Source organism: Leptidea sinapis, chromosome 22 (assembly GCF_905404315.1).
Source record: "Leptidea sinapis chromosome 22, ilLepSina1.1, whole genome shotgun sequence".
NCBI lineage: Eukaryota > Metazoa > Arthropoda > Insecta > Lepidoptera > Pieridae > Leptidea > Leptidea sinapis.
Window position 1 is genome coordinate 10,853,414 of NC_066286.1, and position 12,421 is coordinate 10,865,834.

At 34.3% G+C, this 12,421-nt stretch overlaps 1 non-coding gene across 1 annotated transcript; it reads right to left on the reverse strand.

Annotated features, from left to right (window-relative positions):
• Window positions 1-2,712: 2,712 nt before the first annotated feature.
• Window positions 2,713-2,785, reverse strand: Trnat-ugu (transfer RNA threonine (anticodon UGU)). The gene has a single exon. It is a non-coding gene; the product is annotated as a tRNA-Thr (tRNA).
• Between the last annotated feature and the right edge of the window lie 9,636 nt (window positions 2,786-12,421).

Consider the following 12,421-nt stretch of genomic DNA (forward strand, 5'->3'; position numbering starts at 1 on the left):
AATTTAACCATTAAATTTTGTGCTCAACATAACTGTAGCCGATGGTGCCAGCGAATTCAGTATCTAATTAAACTAAATGATCTGAGATGATGTCTTACAATAAGCGAGTCTTTTAAAAACATCACAAGTTATCGCGAAGCGTCACGGCGCAAGCGATTCTGTCTACAATCACTGAGTGTGAACACAATTTAAGTCCCATATTGCACGGACACGGGCACGGAGCGCATCGACAATGCACCTGCACGCCCGTGCATTACAATATACAACACGATGCCGAGCAGCAACTGCTTGAGCCACCTTTACTTTTTTGTCGTTGATCTGAAATAAAATTAAATTACTAGTTACAAAGATTTGCTCTTAATAAGGTAATTTGATGTTACAATAGAACTCTGTAAACCATAATTTCAAAGGTGACGCGAAAAATTTCTATGATCAACACTTTACCTATTGCGCTAATGCCACCAGTGAGTCAATTAAATGGTAAACATGAAAAACTAATATGATAGCAACATGTACTAAAAACACAATATAATATAGAATATAGAACCTAATAAAATAAATCACGTCCCATGCAAATAATAATTGGTGTTGACGTTTTGGCGCTAAATTTGAAACGATATTCAAATACAAGATTTTTAAAGTCAACGTTTTAATGAATATTTTCAGCACCAAAGTTATGCAACACTTAATGAACATTCCCACAAAAATTTACATCGCCCGTGTTGATCACAAAAACCATGGTAGTAAAAACAGTATTGTTTAAAGCTTTGAAGCACTTTCTCGAAACTTAAAGTTCAATAGAAACTAGAACCTGTCACCTACTTATTACATTTTATATATTCTTGAATAATTGATTTAAAGAACTTACGGATTGTTGGAAAGAAGAAGGAAAGGATGATAGGAAGGTTTAGGGGCTATTAACTCCATCGCACCTCTGGAAATAGGTTAACAATTAAATAAAACAATAAATCACTCAAATACAAAAAAAAATCATCATTATTCATACTTAATTGCTTCATAATCATGAAAACAACCTTTTCTACTTCTTTAAGCTTCAAACCAGACAATAATTTTCATTTAATATAAAATAATTAATTATAATTATTTTATATTAAATGGCATTCCGGATTAATGCAGTGAGTGAATGTTTAAATCTAGGCTTATGAAGTCGCGACATATTAAAACCTGCTCGGCTCAGGTAATGCCAGAAAAAAATTAATAAATAAATAAAAATATCACTCTTGTCTTGTGTTGTACGTACCATGGGAGTTGGGTTCAGGCAGGTGCTCGCGCGGGACAAGGTGCATGACCGTAGTGCGGCCTAGCTGGAGGCCTAGGGCGCCCAGGGTCACCGAGCTGTGCAGGAAGCGGCCCTGGTAGATCAGCCGCAGTATCTCCGCGCGGGAAACGCACTCCGACGACCAGTCCGCTGAAACACGAAACGGGCAACTCAAAATTTGAAGATTATTATTATATTATAATCCTCCTAAATGGTCACACAGAGAGGATGGTTGAAAGTAGTTTGTCTGCACAGTACAGAATGAATTTGTACACTCCACAGAGTAGCCAGGGAAGCTCTATGGAATCAGTGCGCAATTACACGAATACGCAGTTTAAATTAATCAAACAAAAGATAAAATTTCATAATTTGTTGAATAAGTTATTTGCTTTCACAGGAGCTGTGGGGAATGCCTCATGCTCATAGCTATAGTTTATATACTACTAGCTGACCCGGCAAACGTTGTTTTGCCATGTTTAAATTGTATTGATCTTTTGCTTGCTAGTTGATAAGAGATGGCGCTAGTTGTATTCATTAGTAACAATCACACTTCTTTTATATATTTTGTATAATTCACTCTATAGTTTTATAAATTATAGCCTATTTGTTATTCTGGTGTGTAAGCTATATTATTGTAAAGTTTCATCAAAATCTATTCAGTAGATTTTGCGTTAAAGAATTTCAAACATACATCCAGACATACAAACTTTCACATTTATAATATTAGTAGGATTTCGGCTAGTTTGTTTATCACGCAACCCGCTTTCGCTGACTCGGCCAATCAGTGACGCGAAATCACAAGTTCATCTATCCCATACTAAAAATATCAACGCACCAAAAGTTTTTGTTTTTTTGAATTGGCAAAATATATTATAGCTACAAACAATTTTATATACAAAAGATAATCCCAAAAAATTCTTCTACTTTCCTCAATAATTATTTGCGTCGTAAATGAGAAAACTGTTACTACTTAAAGGATAATTTTTGCTTAAAATTATATAATAATAATACTTATATATAATACTATATACTAATAAAACTAATATATATGGATATCTCTCTGACTTAAATAAAAAAAATTAATAATTGTGTATCAAAACATATTAAAAAAAAATGTTTGTCCTTCGGTTTAATGTTAAGTAGAGTATGTAACTAAGTAGTGTTTCAAATTAAAAACTAAGTTCATTGAGAATAAAAAAAAACATGACTAGTATAGTAAACAATTTTTTACAATAGCTCTTAATCTATAAGTTCTTTTAAATAAAATAACAATTAATTTACTAATGAGAAGTTCTAGAATAGCTAAAACACAATATTATATTATATTCAAGGCAAATTTAAAATTACTTAATAATAATTTGTGAAATCTGTATAAAAATAAGTTAAATTATGCACATAAAAAACGGGAAAAATAAAAAAACTATACCGTGATATGCCCCCAGAGAGATTTGAACTCTCGACCCCTGGTTTACAAGACCAGTGCTCTAACCCCTGAGCTATGGAGGCTGTTATACATAGTGTTGTAAATACGAACCGTTATTGCAGCGCTTACATCGCTCTTCTTATCGTGACTCACATAATCTAGCGCTGGCTGAATGTGTCCGCACATAGATTGTTATGACAAACATTAACAATAGATGGCGCTGGATCGGAAATATTCTCTGTATTGTTTTTAACATGACAATAAAAAGATTAATAATTACTATATTTTATTATAATGTTGTATTACATGACATCAAAATAAATAGAGATATATATAAAGGTTTGAAGTGTTATGTAGTCTTTTTATAGACCTTCATACACATAATTTATTTTACTTTGTTTTGTGATAATAATAATTATGGGGGTTTGCATAATTATGTAAGAGAAAATCCTATAATTATATAGGTTTCTTGTCCTGTTTTGTGTTATTTATTTTTAAAACCAATTTAGTTCAATCTTTGTAACTTTCTATAACTAAACATTTCGATCAGACCTTTGTCATTCCACTCTGAAGTAAATAAATGATATATTTGATATGCAGTTGAAATAATAATGGACCTAAGAAGACGCCCCTGTAACTTTAACAGAATGGAAAATGAGACTTAATGGACTAGAATTTATACGTTGTAGAGGCATTACAATTAGACGACATAAGGGTGAATTATTGACCTTATTGAAAAGTTAATTCAATTTAATATGTCCGTAACTCCTGGTTAGGCACTTGCTAAGGTTTTTTTGGGTTGGTTGGTTACTTGGGTTGTGGTGAAGAATTTATTTTTTAGTCTGTTTATTTTTAACATAGTATCTCGTACCAATATTTTTTTTTGATTTATTTCTTTAATTTATTGCACCACGTAAGTCCTTTTTGAGAATCCTATTGTAACAAAGAGTTTTTCCATTTTCGACAAACTCAACTAAAACATCCGATTCATTTCAACGTTAATTGAAATCAAAGGAGCCGGGAGTCGGGGGATGCTAAGGACACTAATGCTCGCGATCCCTTCTTCGTTTCAAACGACTTTTGTTCCTGATGTACCCGCGGCCGTTAATCAAACCTCCGACAAAAGCATTCGTTCATCACATGATTGATCACAGGGTTTTTTTTATACAAATAGGTACTGATCTATTTTATTCAGTAGACTTAATGTAGATTGGTGACTTATCGAGTTATTCAGTTAAGATGTTACTTAAGTTTATGTGGTTTAATGTCCAAATTATATTTTTAATCTATAAACCAGCTGCAGTTTTTGCGGACTGATACAGCTTAAGGACCTTCAAGCCCCTTTGACCCCTGGAGGATATCTATGGGCGGTTTTCTCATCACTTCTCATCACAACAAAAAAAAATTGTTCAATACCACAGTGATACTTTTAGCTTTGATGCAAATTAAGATTAAAGGGGAACTCTGTGTAAATGAGACTGGCATAAAAAGCCCTGTGTGTCAAAGATGGGCGGTGTAAAGCAAGCCTGCTTTCTTGCCGTTTCGTAATAAAAGGTGTAATGGACAATCCGTAATTGGCACTGAAAACCAACTTCACATCATTTAAAATCATCCTACACTTAAAGATACTTTTACACTAACAATATATAGGTGTTGACTGTTCTGCTCATTTAAAGATTCCTCAACATCAACTTTTACAGGGTGTGAAACTACTACATCCTAAAAGTGGGGGGTTTGAACCATGATTCATATAATATAAGGGCACTGAAATTTTCCACATTGTATGTTTAAATAACTTTAGTCTTAACTACTTCAGAAGTATGTCTACTAATATATTTGACGGTAGTTTAATTTTGACCCAGAAAAACAATTTTTAAAAGGGCAAATTAAATACACAGAATACATATATTTTACAAGGATTTTGATGTTTTTCTTCTATATTGATGAATTCCTGTTACTTGCCTTACTTTCTAATCCACCTTGTTCTTTTCGCCCTTAATAAATAATTCGACTCTTATATTCTGCATAGCAATAATAAAAAATAAACAATTTCTTTTCAATATGCTCGCAAGAGCAATCTGCCATAATAAAAGCAATATACTTGTATCGGGCGCAGAGTTTGGATACACCAAAGTGAGTGCATCACTTAAATAAATAACCCTTCAATATTCGCCGATGCATGCGCTCGCATGAAAAACTTGAGATTAGGTTCCCTTTACCGAGCTCTCCATACGGCCGCCACGCCAAATTGTTTGCGACTCATTTGTGTCCACTACAACAGCGATTTGTGTAAGCTGGTGGCTTTTATATTTTAACTGTATTAGTTTTTAAGGTGAAAACTACTTTACGCACGTTGGACACTTTTGGGGTGGAAAAAACACTGAAAAAGCGAATAACACGAAAAATTTGCAAATAACCTTAAACTTCCCGTAATCTTTGTGAAATTCGACAGGAAGTTGTTTACTATTTTTAATTTATATCAATTTTATACATATGAGGAGACGTAGTTATTATACCTATAAATAATCTTTTTAATCAATCTTTCTCATTCATTTAAAAATACTTTCTTAAAATTATTTCTCAATAACCCAAAAATAAGTTATAAAGTTTATGAATCTAAAAGTTTCACATCTGACGAGTGACAGTTTTTTGTGAACCGTTGGAATTGTATTTATAAATATCCATACCACCCTCTATGATGACCCTTATTCCTAATAACAATACACACCCCAACTCGTAGGTCAATGAAAAATAGAAGGCGATCAACTATACGATTGAATGACCAGGCGAAATTTTGTTTGGTCAGTCCAAAATATCTTTCAGATACTGCGTGATAGTGTGCCATCCACTCGAACAAAGACAAAGAAATATTTTCATTCAAGTTGCATGAGAAACATAACTTTTTTTACACTATCACCGATTCGTTATACTGTCCTTGTAAACAAACGAAAAACAAAATTTCTCTATCCTTACTATGTTCATACATACAATCCGCTAAGCCGCCCGCCCGTTTGGCTGGGATTGTAGGCAAAATATATTCGGTACAGACAAAATATTATCCATTGCATTTCTAGTCAAAAGTATAAGTGAGTACGAAGAAAAATAACACTCTCATCTCTCTGTTGGCATGATATTACCGCCACCCATATAAAAAACGCGCTCCATCCAAATAAAACATAATTTATACATTTATTCGCTAATTTAGCAACCCCACACGCGGCATACATCATGAGATACATCAGGAAATTTTCGGAGTGCAATTTACTTCCGCAATAGTCTTTACAAACATCGCCGAGCGCTTCATTGAAGCTATTTACCAACCTATCCCCGTTCTCCCCCGCCGTTCCGTTGAAACGGTAAGTTGATTCAAATACGAGCCGGAGCGAAGTTTTGCTAACTTAAATTTGACTGCAGATGAGAAATCTTCTTGTCTCCAATTAGTGTTTTGATTAACATTTATAATTTTGCGAAACTTGTGTATTGTATATGTACGTACATCAAGGGAATGTGAATAGAACATAATTATCTCTTACCAAAGAGCTGAAACAAACGTCACCGAGCAAATTGGAAATAACGTGTTTTTATAATATTACCTACTAGCTATGACCAGAGGTTTCACTTGCATAATTGTTGAAAAAAGATGTCATCAATATATTTTTATTAAGGCAATGTCTTTATATTATTTCAGTGATGTTAAGTCACATGAGTAAATAAAACATTAATCATTAGATATACTATTTTTTTTATGTGAATACAAACTTTCCAAGTTAATTTCATTTTTTTTAAATAATATTGACACCCATTTATACAAATTGTTTTGCCCCCAACTAGGCATAGCCTGTACTATGGGTACAAGACAACGATATATTTAATACAATATACTTACTTTAACATACATAAATACATATAAACATCCATGACTCGGAAACAAACATCCATATTCATCATATAAATGATTACACCTACCCGGATTCGAACCCGGGACCTCTAGCTTAGTAGTCAGGGTCACTAACCATTCGGCTATATGGGTCGTCAAATTAAATAATTTCAACATTTCCTTTGATTCGGCCTTCACACATTCGCGTGACCCTCAGAGCAATATAATAAACGTTAGAATCAGCTCCGTAAGAAGTTCATAACAGCTCGCTATATATTATGCACGTCATAAGTGGAACTTGCAACTTTTGTGTGACGAGAAAACAGCATGACCCAGTTTTATATAATACGTATTTCAGTAGATTATTATAATTTAATAGGGACGCGGATGAATAGCGGTGACATAGAAAGCAGGGGACCTAGCGCTCTGTGAACGGCTGGATCACTTGGCGTTGCGTATAGACGTCGCTTCATTGTCTGTCTTCTACCGCATTTATCACGGGGAGTGCTCCGAAGAGCTGTTTAACCTGACTCCTGCCGCCGAATTCTACCTTCGCACGACACGCCACAAGTTATCATATATCGGTGCGGTTTTCAAGGAGCTCTTTCTTCCTCGTACTACGAAGCTGTGGAATGAGCTTCCTTGTGCGGTGTTTCCGGGACGATACAACATGGGTACCTTCAAAAAAAGCGCGTACACCTTCCTCAAAGGCCGGCAACGCTCTTGTGATTACTCTGGTGTTGCAAGAGAATGTGGGCGGCGGTGATCACTTAACACCAGGTGACCCGTACGCTCGTCTGTCCTCCTATTACATAAAAAAAATCTCAATAAGCATATTATAGAAATATTATAAGTGCTAATTGCTTGCGGGACGATGTCACCTAAGTATCTTATACCTTTAAACGAGCAATTCTTGTATATATATAATCTCAATCTCGGAAACGGCTCCAACCATTTTCATAAAATTTTGTATACAGGGGTTTCGGGGGCGATAAATCGATCTAGTTAGGTTTCAATTTCAAAAAATGTATTTTTATCCGTGTTTTAATGACAAACAGCTAATAACATTAGAATACAAAGGAAAATTTCGCACTATATACAAAACTATAACAGCTCAGATGGGACATTGGGTGATCCGGAAAGCAAAAGACCCCGGTTCGAATCTAGATGTCATATAAGTTTGTTTTTTGGCTCAAGTTTTTTACATTCTTAACAAACCGACCAAGGCACGGTCGTCCAGATATTTATACTTACATTGCCACGTACGCTTGTAACGCTACGGTTATGTAGCGACTTGAGCAGCAATGGTGTGCAAAATGAGGGAATCACCATAAATTTTTGAGAAAAAATAAAGTGTTACCGATAAAATGTATTAAGATTGGTGCCTACGTCATAGTTTGTGGTAATTTCGGCAGTAAGACATAATGAAATACATCATATTATTAACGCGTTATGTTTCACGTCAGGCGCTTCGATTTTTTTTATTACTACATACTAAATCACTACTCATTCCCTGGTGTTCTATAAGTCACCTGTGAGGCCACTTCTTATTTAGTTTTCTACATTCATTAAAAATTACACAATATCTCAGCTAGGTTTAAATATTGATTTTGTAAAGTAAGTCATAAGGAAAAACGCTCTCGGAATTGCTATATCGGTTTTCGTTGGTGTAGTGGTTAGTGGTACAGAATAATATACATAATTAATAATTATGTAGAATGTTGACTATATTATTATCTTTATTTATTGTTCTACAAAGATATTGATCCTTAGTACATATATACGAGTGGTTAGCGATCCTACCTACTAAGCTAGAGGTCCCGGGTTCGAATTCCGGTAGGTGCAAGCATTTATATGATGAATATAGATGTTTGTTTCCGAGTCATGGATGTTTAAATGTATTTATGTATGTTTATATGAATATATGTATGTTTAAGTAAGTATATTGTATTAAATATATCATTGTCTTGTAACCCATAACACAGGCTATATCTGCTAAACTTGGGGCAAGATAATTTGTGTAAAAAGTGTGTTATTATTATTACTATATAAAAAAGACCACAATTTTAAACCTAATGCCAATTTAAATGCAATAAACGGCCGGTGATAGTGCCATGCGGTTGACCGCAGCGGTTAGCCGGTCCGGTTGGCTATATCTATGACAATGTATGAAGCCTTGCAGATATAAGCGTCAATAACTCAATAACCAATACATCGTCATAGATATAGCCAACCGGACCGGCTAACCGCTGCGGTCTACCGCATGGTACTATCACCGACCATACGGGGATTATCAATACAATATGGAAATGACCATGCTGATATGGCAAGGAACGTATGCAATATTATTATGGTACATTGCATAATATTTGTAAAATCCCTAGGGATTGTAAAGCATATATAATAGTCCAAGGGCAATTATATGTAAAATAAATTTATTTTTGTTATATTATATAACTATGCATGTATATTGTACTTTGATAAAACAAAAGTATTACGTTATTCAAAAGAATTGTTAAAAAACGTTTGTGTGGTAAAGGTTACTATAACATAAATGACTTTCTTAATGATACCACAGATTGGGAATGAATACAATGTTACTTTGTAAATGTTACTTTAATTGTAAAACATATTTTTGATGAAAAAAAAAGCCGCTGAGTTTGTTGCGCCCATTCTTCTCAGGCCTGAGGCATTCATTTTGGAATGGGTGGTAGTTTTTTGACTTTCAATAAGTGATTTCACATCCAATTTGAATAAAAATATTTGAATTTGAATTTGATAAAAATTATAACATGATTGAAGTCGGTATTTTTTGTTGTTTTTAAACACCCGCATGCATGGTACCACAAATAATATTAAATCATTTATAATTATTGGTTATTAAATCATTGTCTGTGTGTTAGGTAGTTTAGCTCAGCTTCGCTTCGCTCCCGCCTCAGCCTTCGCGGTAATATTTTTTGTAAGAACCCAAAATCGTTCCGCCCGACCCCTTTGTCAGTGCAGAACCGGGACTATCAAATACTATTTGTACATCTCGAATACTTTTGTATTGCTCGCAACAGATCATAATAACATTATATAATAGTTAAAAAAAAAACTAAAAGACACGCTAAAAGGCATAAAATTCTCTTTGGTAGGTATTCGAAAATTTTATAATATTAGATAAATTGGTTAAAGATAATAGTTGAAATTTAAAATTAACATCATTTCCTGCCTCGACGATAGATGAAAATTATATAAATTTACAAAAATCTCATTTTGAAAATTGAAAAATAGAATAATATGTATTGTGATCGGTCCTCGATAAATCTACGAAGTTTGAAATAAATCTGTCCGTTTAAAGTGGGTCTTCATCGCGCCCAAATGAATGGTGTTTTCAATCTTAAAACGTCGTTAATGTACGCTACTTAATATTGGTTATTCATAATTGCATATTAGACTAAAACACTGTTGCTGTGACTGAAGCTGCTTATTTTTACCCTTCTATAAACCTATTTTGAATTAAATGGTAAAAAAAATGGCCGTCGTCGGTCAGCTGTTTGGTATTTGATGTTTGATTTTCGATGCGAGTCAGTTTATAATAGTTATAATGAGATGGGGTCTGATTTTATTACTTTTAGTCCAAACGTGTATGTATTCCACTTTTTTCTTGTACCCAATACTCGGCAAGTCAATGTACTTAAGTTAGCGGCAAGAATTACAAGTACAGTAGATATAGATTTCAAATTACACCTAAGATGTAATAATGTCCTAACAATATACATACCTACCGAAAAATCTCATTTTGTGATGATAAATTACTGTTAAATTGGATTATTTTGCAAAAAAAAATGGTTTAATTAAATTACGAAGCCATAAATAAAATCTCGGCGGCTATAATAAATATCGCGTAAATGTAAAAAGGACGGGCGCACCTTAAATAGGTACGCGCGTACATAAATTATTTAATGCCCCATTTACATTAGCGTGAACTGTGAAGCGAGCTGGCGAGATTCATTATATTAAATAGCATCGGCAGGGATGACCGCACCATGGAAGTTACGCGATTGTTACAGAAAGGTAACAATTAATGTTAGGTTAGGCAGTTCTTTCTGAGTTGGTTGACGATGGTGGATTTATAATACCATCAATAAGGGAACGTGTAGACGGCATCGCCGCCATAGACATAAGATAATCTATATATATATATTTATATATATAAGATATTTCCTCGTATATAGTCACTCATCACGATATCTCTGGAACCATTAGAGCTAAAGACTTTAAATTTGGTACGAATATTCTTTTCACCGAGTAGAGGTCAGCTAAGAACGAGGATTTTACGAAATTCCACCCGCACGAGGTTTTTTTTTATAATGAACAGAACAACGTCTGTCGGGTCAGCTAGTCACTATATAACAAAGAATCGCCGCCTTGTTGACAACTTGACACCGGGCCACAAAGATAGTACCCGCGACGTTGCCACCTCATTCTCTCAACGACGCCGCGACGTTGTCGCATCGTCAGTATTTCTTTCGTGTTGTGTTCAGTACTCAAAACTATTACGGGTAGATGATGGCGTTTACCTCAGGGTCGTTTCATCACTTCTTTCTATAAAAAAGCCTCAAGTGTTAAATGCGGACAAATTATTGTTAGTAGGGGATCACCTTCCGGCCAGTTGTCGTAGACGTGTATCGCGATGTCGCCAGCCGAGTCCACCGGGCTGAACACGAACTCCTTCGTCTTGCCGGACACAAGGATCAGTCGCAAATTTATCTGAAACAATAATTAAAAATTATTCAACTACCCGCGTTTTGGACTAGCAATCGTCTTCTTCGGCCGATTCTCAATCGGTCTTCAAATTTTGAATAGTGCAATATACATGTGACCCAATAATGATATCTCCTTATGTACTTTGCTTAGTAAATAAATTTCGATGAAAAGCCTTTTTCACATTGAAATATGAGGGCAGTAAGGGTTTTTTTTTTTTCAATCTTTACCCGAAAACGTAAACGTGCCGTAACGGTATATAAATATTTTTTTAAACTACTTAATTATACTCGGTTACATAAGTATACTAGGACTCACTGTGTACAAAATCAAAAAATATTTTAAAGTTTCTTTGAGACAGAAGTCTTACTACGTATACTATAGTAGATTATATAGAAGATAATATAATAATGCATGATTCTGCGCAGGCCACCTAAAATTTAATATATTTAGTAGACTAAGTTGTAATATGATTTAAAAGATGGGAGCTTCATATTAGTTCTTCTCCTCATGTCAAAGTCTCTTTACGAACTGATGTTGCTTAAAGTTTACCAAGTGATGTTGAAATATGTTAATTTATTTTCACTTCCTATGTATATAAATATATTTCTATTCTATTTGTTGTTTGTTTGTCTGTGCACGCTTATCTCAGAAGCGTCTAGACTGTATTGTGTCAGCTCTCCGTAACATTCAAGCGCGGTTTTCAAAATTCAAAGTTAACCGAGTTCGCTCGGATGAGTTATTCTATGCTATCCAACTCGTCCGAGTGCACTCGGTCCGAATTGACTGGGGCAGTGAAAATGCCACTTTACCGTTTATTTTCATTACGATCGTTCACAAACAAAACATTTACTAAAGTATACCACGAAACCTACGCGGATAAAGTTGCAACTATGCGAGCACCCACTATAAATAATATAACATACGGTATATTATAGTGACATGTACCTATAACCCAACTGGTGAAAAAACGACAATTTTATTTCTGCTGTTGGTCGTGGCAAAATATTTCTACCAAAACTAAAATGTTAATGATAATATGTATGTAATTTATGTAAAAAAAAAAAAAAACAAAAGTAAACCAAAAAGCTCT